Below are 10687 nucleotides of genomic sequence, written 5' to 3'. Positions count from 1 at the left end.
TATCTACAGCACCTCCTAGAGGAGAGTTGATGTATCTACAGCACCTCCTACTGGAGAGTTGATGTATCTACAGCACCTCCTACTGGAGAGTTGATGTATCTACAGCACCTCCTACTGGAGAGTTGATGTATCTACAGCACCTCCTACTGGAGAGTTGATGTATCTACAGCACCTCCTACTGGAGAGTTGATCTCTCTACAGCACCTCCTACTGGAGAGTTGATCTATCTACAGCACCTCCTACAGGAGAGTTGATCTATCTACAGCACCTCCTACAGGAGAGTTGATCTATCTACAGCGCCTCCTACTGGAGAGTTGATCTATCTACAGCACCTCCTACTGGAGAGTTGATCTATCTACAGCACCTCCTACTGGAGAGTTGATCTATCTACAGCACCTCCTACTGGAGAGTTGATGTATCTACAGCACCTCCTACTGGAGAGTTGATATGTCTACAGCACCTCCTACTGGAGAGTTGATGTATCTACAGCACCTCCTACTGGAGAGTTGATCTATCTACAGCACCTCCTACTGGAGAGTTGATGTATCTACAGCACCTCCTACTGGAGAGTTGATGTATCTACAGCACATCCTACTGGAGAGTTGATATATCTACAGCACCTCCTACTGGAGAGTTGATGTATCTACAGCACCTCCTACTGAAGAGTTGATGTATCTACAGCACCTCCTACTGGAGAGTTGATGTATCTACAGCACCTCCTACTGGAGAGTTGATGTATCTACAGCACCACCTACTGGAGAGTTGATCTGTCTACAGCACCACCTACTGGAGAGTTGATCTGTCTACAGCACCACCTACTGGAGAGTTGATCTGTCTACAGCACCTCCTACTGGAGAGTTGATCTATCTACAGCACCTCCTACTGGAGAGTTGATCTGTCTACAGCACCTCCTACTGGAGAGTTGATCTATCTACAGCACCTCCTACTGGAGAGTTGATCTGGCTACAGCACCTTCTACTGGAGAGTTGATCTGTCTACAGCACCTCCTACTGGAGAGTTGATCGATCTACAGCACCTCCTACTGGAGAGTTGATGTATCTACAGCACCTCCTACTGGAGAGTTGATCTATCTACAGCACCTCCTACTGGAGAGTTGATCTATCTACAGCACCTCCTACTGGAGAGTTGATCTCTCTACAGCACCTCCTACTGGAGAGTTGATCTATCTACAGCACCTCCTACTGGAGAGTTGATCTATCTACAGCACCTCCTAGAGGAGAGTTGATCTATCTACAGCACCTCCTACAGGAGAGTTGATCTATCTACAGCACCTCCTACAGGAGAGTTGATCTATCTACAGCACCTCCTACTGGAGAGTTGATCTGGCTACAGCACCTTCTACTGGAGAGTTGATCTGTCTACAGCACCTCCTACTGGAGAGTTGATCGATCTACAGCACCTCCTACTGGAGAGTTGATCTATCTACAGCACCTCCTACTGGAGAGTTGATCTATCTACAGCACCTCCTACTGGAGAGTTGATCTATCTACAGCACCTCCTACTGGAGAGTTGATCTATCTACAGCACCTCCTACTGGAGAGTTGATCTCTCTACAGCACCTCCTACTGGAGAGTTGATGTATCTACAGCACCTCCTACTGGAGAGTTGATGTATCTACAGCACCTCCTACAGGAGAGTTGATGTATCTACAGCACCTCCTACTGGAGAGTTGATCTATCTACAGCACCTCCTACTGGAGAGTTGATCTATCTACAGCACCTCCTACTGGAGAGTTGATGTATCTACAGCACCTCCTACTGGAGAGTTGATGTATCTACAGCACCTCCTAGAGGAGAGTTGATGTATCTACAGCACCTCCTACTGGAGAGTTGATGTATCTACAGCACCTCCTACTGGAGAGTTGATGTATCTACAGCACCTCCTAGAGGAGAGTTGATGTATCTACAGCACCTCCTACTGGAGAGTTGATGTGTCTACAGCACCTCCTACTGGAGAGTTGATGTATCTACAGCACCTCCTACTGGAGAGTTGATGTATCTACAGCACCTCCTACTGGAGAGTTGATGTATCTACAGCACCTCCTACTGGAGAGTTGATCTCTCTACAGCACCTCCTACTGGAGAATTGATCTATCTACAGCACCTCCTACAGGAGAGTTGATCTATCTACAGCACCTCCTACAGGAGAGTTGATCTATCTACAGCGCCTCCTACTGGAGAGTTGATCTATCTACAGCACCTCCTACTGGAGAGTTGATCTATCTACAGCACCTCCTACTGGAGAGTTGATCTATCTACAGCACCTCCTACTGGAGAGTTGATATATCTACAGCACCTCCTACTGGAGAGTTGATATGTCTACAGCACCTCCTACTGGAGAGTTGATGTATCTACAGCACCTCCTACTGGAGAGTTGATCTATCTACAGCACCTCCTACTGGAGAGTTGATGTATCTACAGCACCTCCTACTGGAGAGTTGATGTATCTACAGCACATCCTACTGGAGAGTTGATATATCTACAGCACCTCCTACTGGAGAGTTGATGTATCTACAGCACCTCCTACTGAAGAGTTGATGTATCTACAGCACCTCCTACTGGAGAGTTGATGTATCTACAGCACCTCCTACTGGAGAGTTGATGTATCTACAGCACCTCCTACTGGAGAGTTGATGTATCTACAGCACCACCTACTGGAGAGTTGATCTGTCTACAGCACCACCTACTGGAGAGTTGATCTGTCTACAGCACCACCTACTGGAGAGTTGATCTCTCTACAGCACCTCCTAGAGGAGAGTTGATCTATCTACAGCACCTCCTACAGGAGAGTTGATCTATCTACAGCACCTCCTACAGGAGAGTTGATCTGGCTACAGCACCTTCTAGAGGAGAGTTGATCTATCTACAGCACCTTCTACAGGAGAGTTGATCTATCTACAGCACCTCCTACAGGAGAGTTGATCTATCTACAGCACCTCCTACTGGAGAGTTGATCTGGCTACAGCACCTTCTACTGGAGAGTTGATCTGTCTACAGCACCTCCTACTGGAGAGTTGATCGATCTACAGCACCTCCTACTGGAGAGTTGATCTATCTACAGCACCTCCTACTGGAGAGTTGATCTATCTACAGCACCTCCTACTGGAGAGTTGATCTATCTACAGCACCTCCTACTGGAGAGTTGATCTCTCTACAGCACCTCCTACTGGAGAGTTGATCTATCTACAGCACCTCCTACTGGAGAGTTGATCTATCTACAGCACCTCCTAGAGGAGAGTTGATCTATCTACAGCACCTCCTACAGGAGAGTTGATCTATCTACAGCACCTCCTACAGGAGAGTTGATCTATCTACAGCACCTCCTACTGGAGAGTTGATGTATCTACAGCACCTCCTACTGGAGAGTTGATCTATCTACAGCACCTCCTACTGGAGAGTTGATGTATCTACAGCACCTCCTACTGGAGAGTTGATCTGTCTACAGCACCTCCTACTGGAGAGTTGTTCTATCTACAGCACCTCCTACTGGAGAGTTGATCTGTCTACAGCACCTCCTACTGGAGAGTTGATGTATCTACAGCACCTCCTACTGGACAGTTGATCTGTCTACAGCACCTCCTACTGGAGAGTTGATGTATCTACAGCACCTCCTACTGGAGAGTTGATCTGTCTACAGCACCTCCTACTGGAGAGTTGATGTATCTACAGCACCTCCTACTGGAGAGTTGATCTATCTACAGCACCTCCTACTGGAGAGTTGATCTATCTACAGCACCTCCTACTGGAGAGTTGATCTATCTACAGCACCTCCTACTGGAGAGTTGATGTATCTACAGCACCTCCTACTGGAGAGTTGATCTATCTACAGCACCTCCTACTGGAGAGTTGATGTATCTACAGCACCTCCTACTGGAGAGTTGATCTATCTACAGCACCTCCTACTGGAGAGTTGATGTATCTACAGCACCTCCTACTGGAGAGTTGATCTATCTACAGCACCTCCTACTGGAGAGTTGATCTATCTACAGCACCTCCTACTGGAGAGTTGATCTATCTACAGCACCTCCTACAGGAGAGTTGATCTGGCTACAGCACCTCCTACTGGAGAGTTGATCTATCTACAGCACCTCCTACAGGAGAGTTGATCTGGCTACAGCACCTCCTACATGGAGAGTTGATGTATCTACAGCACCTCCTACTGGAGAGTTGATCTATCTACAGCACCTCCTACTGGAGAGTTGATCTATCTACAGCACCTCCTACAGGAGAGTTGATCTATCTACAGCACCTCCTACTGGAGAGTTGATCTATCTACAGCACCTCCTACTGGAGAGTTGATCTATCTACAGCACCTCCTACAGGAGAGTTGATCTGGCTACAGCACCTCCTACTGGAGAGTTGATCTAACTACAGCACCTCCTACTGGAGAGTTGATCTATCTACAGCACCTCCTACAGGAGAGTTGATCTGGCTACAGCACCTCCTACTGGAGAGTTGATCTATCTACAGCACCTCCTACTGGAGAGTTGATCTATCTACAGCACCTCCTACTGGAGAGTTGATCTATCGACAGCACCTCCTACAGGAGAGTTGATCTGGCTACAGCACCTCCTACTGGAGAGTTGATCTATCTACAGCACCTCCTACTGGAGAGTTGATCTATCTACAGCACCTCCTACTGGAGAGTTGATCTCTCTACAGCACCTCCTACTGGAGAGTTGATCTCTCTACAGCACCTCCTACTGGAGAGTTGATCTATCTACAGCACCTCCTACTGGAGAGTTGATCTATCTACAGCACCTCCTACTGGAGAGTTGATCTATCTACAGCACCTCCTACTGGAGAGTTGATGTATCTACAGCACCTCCTACTGGAGAGTTGATGTATCTACAGCACCTCCTACTGGAGAGTTGATCTGTCTACAGCACCTCCTACTGGAGAGTTGATCTATCTACAGCACCTCCTACTGGAGAGTTGATCTATCTACAGCACCTCCTACTGGAGAGTTGATCTATCTACAGCACCTCCTAGAGGAGAGTTGATCTATCTACAGCACCTCCTACTGGAGAGTTGATCTCTCTACAGCACCTCCTACTGGAGAGTTGATCTATCTACAGCACCTCCTAGAGGAGAGTTGATCTATCTACAGCACCTCCTACTGGAGAGTTGATCTATCTACAGCACCTCCTACTGGAGAGTTGATCTATCTACAGCACCTCCTACTGGAGAGTTGATCTATCTACAGCACCTCCTACTGGAGAGTTGATCTATCTACAGCACCTCCTACTGGAGAGTTGATCTCTCTACAGCACCTCCTACTGGAGAGTTGATGTATCTACAGCACCTCCTACTGGAGAGTTGATGTATCTACAGCACCTCATACAGGAGAGTTGATGTATCTACAGCACCTCCTACTGGAGAGTTGATCTATCTACAGCACCTCCTACTGGGGAGTTGATGTATCTACAGCACCTCCTACAGGAGAGTTGATGTATCTACAGCACCTCCTACTGGAGAGTTGATCTATCTACAGCACCTCCTACTGGAGAGTTGATGTATCTACAGCACCTCCTACTGGAGAGTTGATGTATCTACAGCACCTCCTACTGGAGAGTTGATGTATCTACAGCACCTCCTAGAGGAGAGTTGATGTATCTACAGCACCTCCTACTGGAGAGTTGATGTATCTACAGCACCTCCTACTGGAGAGTTGATGTATCTACAGCACCTCCTAGAGGAGAGTTGATGTATCTACAGCACCTCCTACTGGAGAGTTGATGTATCTACAGCACCTCCTACTGGAGAGTTGATGTATCTACAGCACCTCCTACTGGAGAGTTGATGTATCTACAGCACCTCCTACTGGAGAGTTGATGTATCTACAGCACCTCCTACTGGAGAGTTGATATCTCTACAGCACCTCCTACTGGAGAGTTGATCTATCTACAGCACCTCCTACAGGAGAGTTGATCTATCTACAGCACCTCCTACAGGAGAGTTGATCTATCTACAGCGCCTCCTACTGGAGAGTTGATCTATCTACAGCACCTCCTACTGGAGAGTTGATCTATCTACAGCACCTCCTACTGGAGAGTTGATCTATCTACAGCACCTCCTACTGGAGAGTTGATATATCTACAGCACCTCCTACTGGAGAGTTGATATGTCTCCAGCACCTCCTACTGGAGAGTTGATGTATCTACAGCACCTCCTACTGGAGAGTTGATCTATCTACAGCACCTCCTACTGGAGAGTTGATGTATCTACAGCACCTCCTACTGGAGAGTTGATGTATCTACAGCACCTCCTACTGGAGAGTTGATATATCTACAGCACCTCCTACTGGAGAGTTGATGTATCTACAGCACCTCCTACTGGAGAGTTGATGTATCTACAGCACCTCCTACTGGAGAGTTGATGTATCTACAGCACCTCCTACTGGAGAGTTGATGTATCTACAGCACCTCCTACTGGAGAGTTGATGTATCTACAGCACCTCCTACTGGAGAGTTGATCTATCTACAGCACCTCCTACTGGAGAGTTGATGTATCTACAGCACCTCCTACTGGAGAGTTTATGTATCTACAGCACCTCCTAGAGGAGAGTTGATGTATCTACAGCACCTCCTACTGGAGAGTTGATGTATCTACAGCACCTCCTACTGGAGAGTTGATGTATCTACAGCACCTCCTAGAGGAGAGTTGATGTATCTACAGCACCTCCTACTGGAGAGTTGATCGATCTACAGCACCTCCTACTGGAGAGTTGATGTATCTACAGCACCTCCTACTGGAGAGTTGATTTATCTACAGCACCTCCTACTGGAGAGTTGATGTATCTACAGCACCTCCTACTGGAGAGTTGATATCTCTACAGCACCTCCTACTGGAGAGTTGATCTATCTACAGCACCTCCTACAGGAGAGTTGATCTATCTACAGCACCTCCTACAGGAGAGTTGATCTATCTACAGCGCCTCCTACTGGAGAGTTGATCTATCTACAGCACCTCCTACTGGAGAGTTGATCTATCTACAGCACCTCCTACTGGAGAGTTGATCTATCTACAGCACCTCCTACTGGAGAGTTGATATATCTACAGCACCTCCTACTGGAGAGTTGATATGTCTCCAGCACCTCCTACTGGAGAGTTGATGTATCTACAGCACCTCCTACTGGAGAGTTGATCTATCTACAGCACCTCCTACTGGAGAGTTGATGTATCTACAGCACCTCCTACTGGAGAGTTGATGTATCTACAGCACCTCCTACTGGAGAGTTGATATATCTACAGCACCTCCTACTGGAGAGTTGATGTATCTACAGCACCTCCTACTGGAGAGTTGATGTATCTACAGCACCTCCTACTGGAGAGTTGATGTATCTACAGCACCTCCTACTGGAGAGTTGATGTATCTACAGCACCTCCTACTGGAGAGTTGATGTATCTACAGCACCACCTACTGGAGAGTTGATCTGTCTACAGCACCACCTACTGGAGAGTTGATCTGTCTACAGCACCACCTACTGGAGAGTTGATCTGTCTACAGCACCACCTACTGGAGAGTTGATCTGTCTACAGCACCACCTACTGGAGAGTTGATCTGTCTACAGCACCACCTACTGGAGAGTTGATCTGTCTACAGCACCTCCTACTGGAGAGTTGATCTATCTACAGCACCTCCTACTGGAGAGTTGATCTGTCTACAGCACCTCCTACTGGAGAGTTGATCTATCTACAGCACCTCCTACTGGAGAGTTGATCTGGCTACAGCACCTTCTACTGGAGAGTTGATCTGTCTACAGCACCTCCTACTGGAGAGTTGATCGATCTACAGCACCTCCTACTGGAGAGTTGATCTATCTACAGCACCTCCTACTGGAGAGTTGATCTATCTACAGCACCTCCTACTGGAGAGTTGATCTATCTACAGCACCTCCTACTGGAGAGTTGATCTCTCTACAGCACCTCCTACTGGAGATTTGATCTATCTACAGCACCTCCTACTGGAGAGTTGATCTATCTACAGCACCTCCTAGAGGAGAGTTGATCTATCTACAGCACCTCCTACAGGAGAGTTGATCTATCTACAGCACCTCCTACAGGAGAGTTGATCTATCTACAGCACCTCCTACTGGAGAGTTGATGTATCTACAGCACCTCCTACTGGAGAGTTGATGTATCTACAGCACCTCCTACTGGACAGTTGATCTGTCTACAGCACCTCCTACTGGAGAGTTGATGTATCTACAGCACCTCCTACTGGAGAGTTGATCTGTCTACAGCACCTCCTACTGGAGAGTTGATGTATCTACAGCACCTCCTACTGGAGAGTTGATCTGTCTACAGCACCTCCTACTGGAGAGTTGATCTATCTACAGCACCTCCTACTGGAGAGTTGATCTATCTACAGCACCTCCTACTGGAGAGTTGATGTATCTACAGCACCTCCTACTGGAGAGTTGATCTATCTACAGCACCTCCTACTGGAGAGTTGATGTATCTACAGCACCTCCTACTGGAGAGTTGATCTATCTACAGCACCTCCTACTGGAGAGTTGATGTATCTACAGCACCTCCTACTGGAGAGTTGATCTATCTACAGCGCCTCCTACTGGAGAGTTGATCTATCTACAGCACCTCCTACTGGAGAGTTGATCTATTGACAAAACTTACATAGTCATCAACAGCTACTGTTTCACTTCAACCCAGAATTAAACTGACATTAGACAATACAAATAGGACCAGGGTTTCAAACCGGGTTCAGGTGGAATTATATGTCATATAAAGGAGGGAGGAGGAGAGGAGGAGGGAGGAGGAGAGGAGAGGAAAGAGAGAAAGGAGAGAGACATTAGACAATACAAATAGGACCAGGGTTTCAAACTGGTTTCAGATGGAATTATATGGCATATAAAGCGGGCATGTTCTAGACCGCCTGCACAGGGAGGAGGAGAGGAGGAGGGAGGAGGAGAGGAGAGGAGGATATGAGAGAGGAGGAGAGGAGGGAGGAGGAGAGGAGAGAGAGAGGAGAGGAGGGAAGAGGAGAGGAGAGAGGAGGAGATGAGAGGAGGAGAGGAGATGAGAGGGGAGGAAGAGAGGAGAGGAGGATATGAGAGAGGAGGAGAGGAGGGAAGAGGAGAGGAGAGAGGAGGAGATGAGAGGAGGAGAGGAGATGAGAGGGGAGGAGAGGAGGAGATGAGAGAGGAGGAGAGGAGGGAGGAGGGGAGGAGGAGAGGTTTCTGTAACTATAAGGTAATCATATAAAACGGGCATGTTCTAGATCGCCTGCACAGGTCGTCGGAGGTCTGTGGAGATCTTCTGCTGTAATAATGTGAGCAGAATCTCAAACGGCGTTGATGACTTGCAGCATGTACTTTTGTAATTTTTTGTATTTATTTTTTATTTTACCCCCTTTTCTCTCCAATTTCGTGGTATCCAATTGTTAGTAATTACTATCTTGTCTCATCGCTACAACTCCCGTACGGGCTCGGGAGAGACGAAGGTCGAAAGCCATGCGTCCTCCGAAACACAACCCAACCAAGCCGCACTGTTTCTTAACACAGCGCGCCTCCAACCCGGAAACCAGCCGCACCAATGTGTCGGAGGAAACACCGTGCACCTGGCCCCCTCTGTTAGCTCGCACTGCGCCCGGCCCGCCACAGGAGTCGCTGGTGCGCGATGAGACAAGGATATCCCTACAGGCCAAACCCTCCCTAACCCGGACGACGCTAGGCCAATTGTGCGTTGCCCCACGGACCTCCCGGTCGCGGCCGGCTGCGACAGAGCCTGGGCGCGTAAGGGTGGGAGGGCCAAAAGACCAGAGGTGACAGAACGAAGTGCTCAGGTTGGGGTGTAGGGTTTGAGCCTGAAGGTAAAGGAGAGGCAGATACCCCACGCTGCTTTGTAGGAAAAGCATCCGGGGTCTTGATGATGATGTGACCTTCGACTGGAACCTAGTGGAGTGTGCGGAGGAGCGGGGGTGACATGGGAGAACTGGTTGAACACCAGGACGTCTGGATAAGGTCTAGTTCCCCTCCTCAAACCGTCCCTCAAAAACAGCCCTAGGGCAAGACAGGAGGAGAGGAGAGAGGAGGAGATGAGGAGAGAGGAGGAGAGGAGAGGAGAGAGGAGGAGCGGGGTGACATGGGAGAACTGGTTGAACACCAGGACGGTCTGGATGAGGTCTAGTTCCCCTCCTCAAACCGTCCCTCAAAAACAGCCCTAGGGCAAGACAGGAGGAGAGGAGAGAGGAGGAGATGAGGAGAGAGGAGGAGAGGAGAGGAGAGAGGAGAGGAGAGAGGAGGAGAGGAGAGAGTCTAGTTCCCCCCCTCAAACAGCCCGAGGGCAAGACAGGGACGAATGTCAGGTGGTTGCCAGGGTAACTGTTTTGCATGGCAGGGGGTGTTCCTGTCATAGCTACATAACCCAGAGAGACAGGGTGTGTGTGTGTGTGTGTGTGTGTGTGTGTGTGTGTGTGTGTGTGTGTGTGTGTGTGTGTGTGTGTGTGTGTGTGTGTGTGTGTGTGTGTGTGTGTGTGTGTGTGTGTGTGGTGGTATCAGTCACATTAGAGCAGTGTTTCCCAAACTCAGTCCCCCCCCCAACCCAAACTCAGTCCCCCCCCCCAACCCAAACTCAGTCCCCCCCAACCCAAACTCAGTCCCCCCCCAACCCAAACTCAGTCCCCCCCAACCCAAACTCAGTCCCCC

Source organism: Salvelinus alpinus, chromosome 1, assembly GCF_045679555.1.
Source record: "Salvelinus alpinus chromosome 1, SLU_Salpinus.1, whole genome shotgun sequence".
NCBI classification, from domain to species: Eukaryota; Metazoa; Chordata; class Actinopteri; order Salmoniformes; family Salmonidae; genus Salvelinus; species Salvelinus alpinus.
This window is presented reverse-complemented; position numbering follows the sequence as displayed.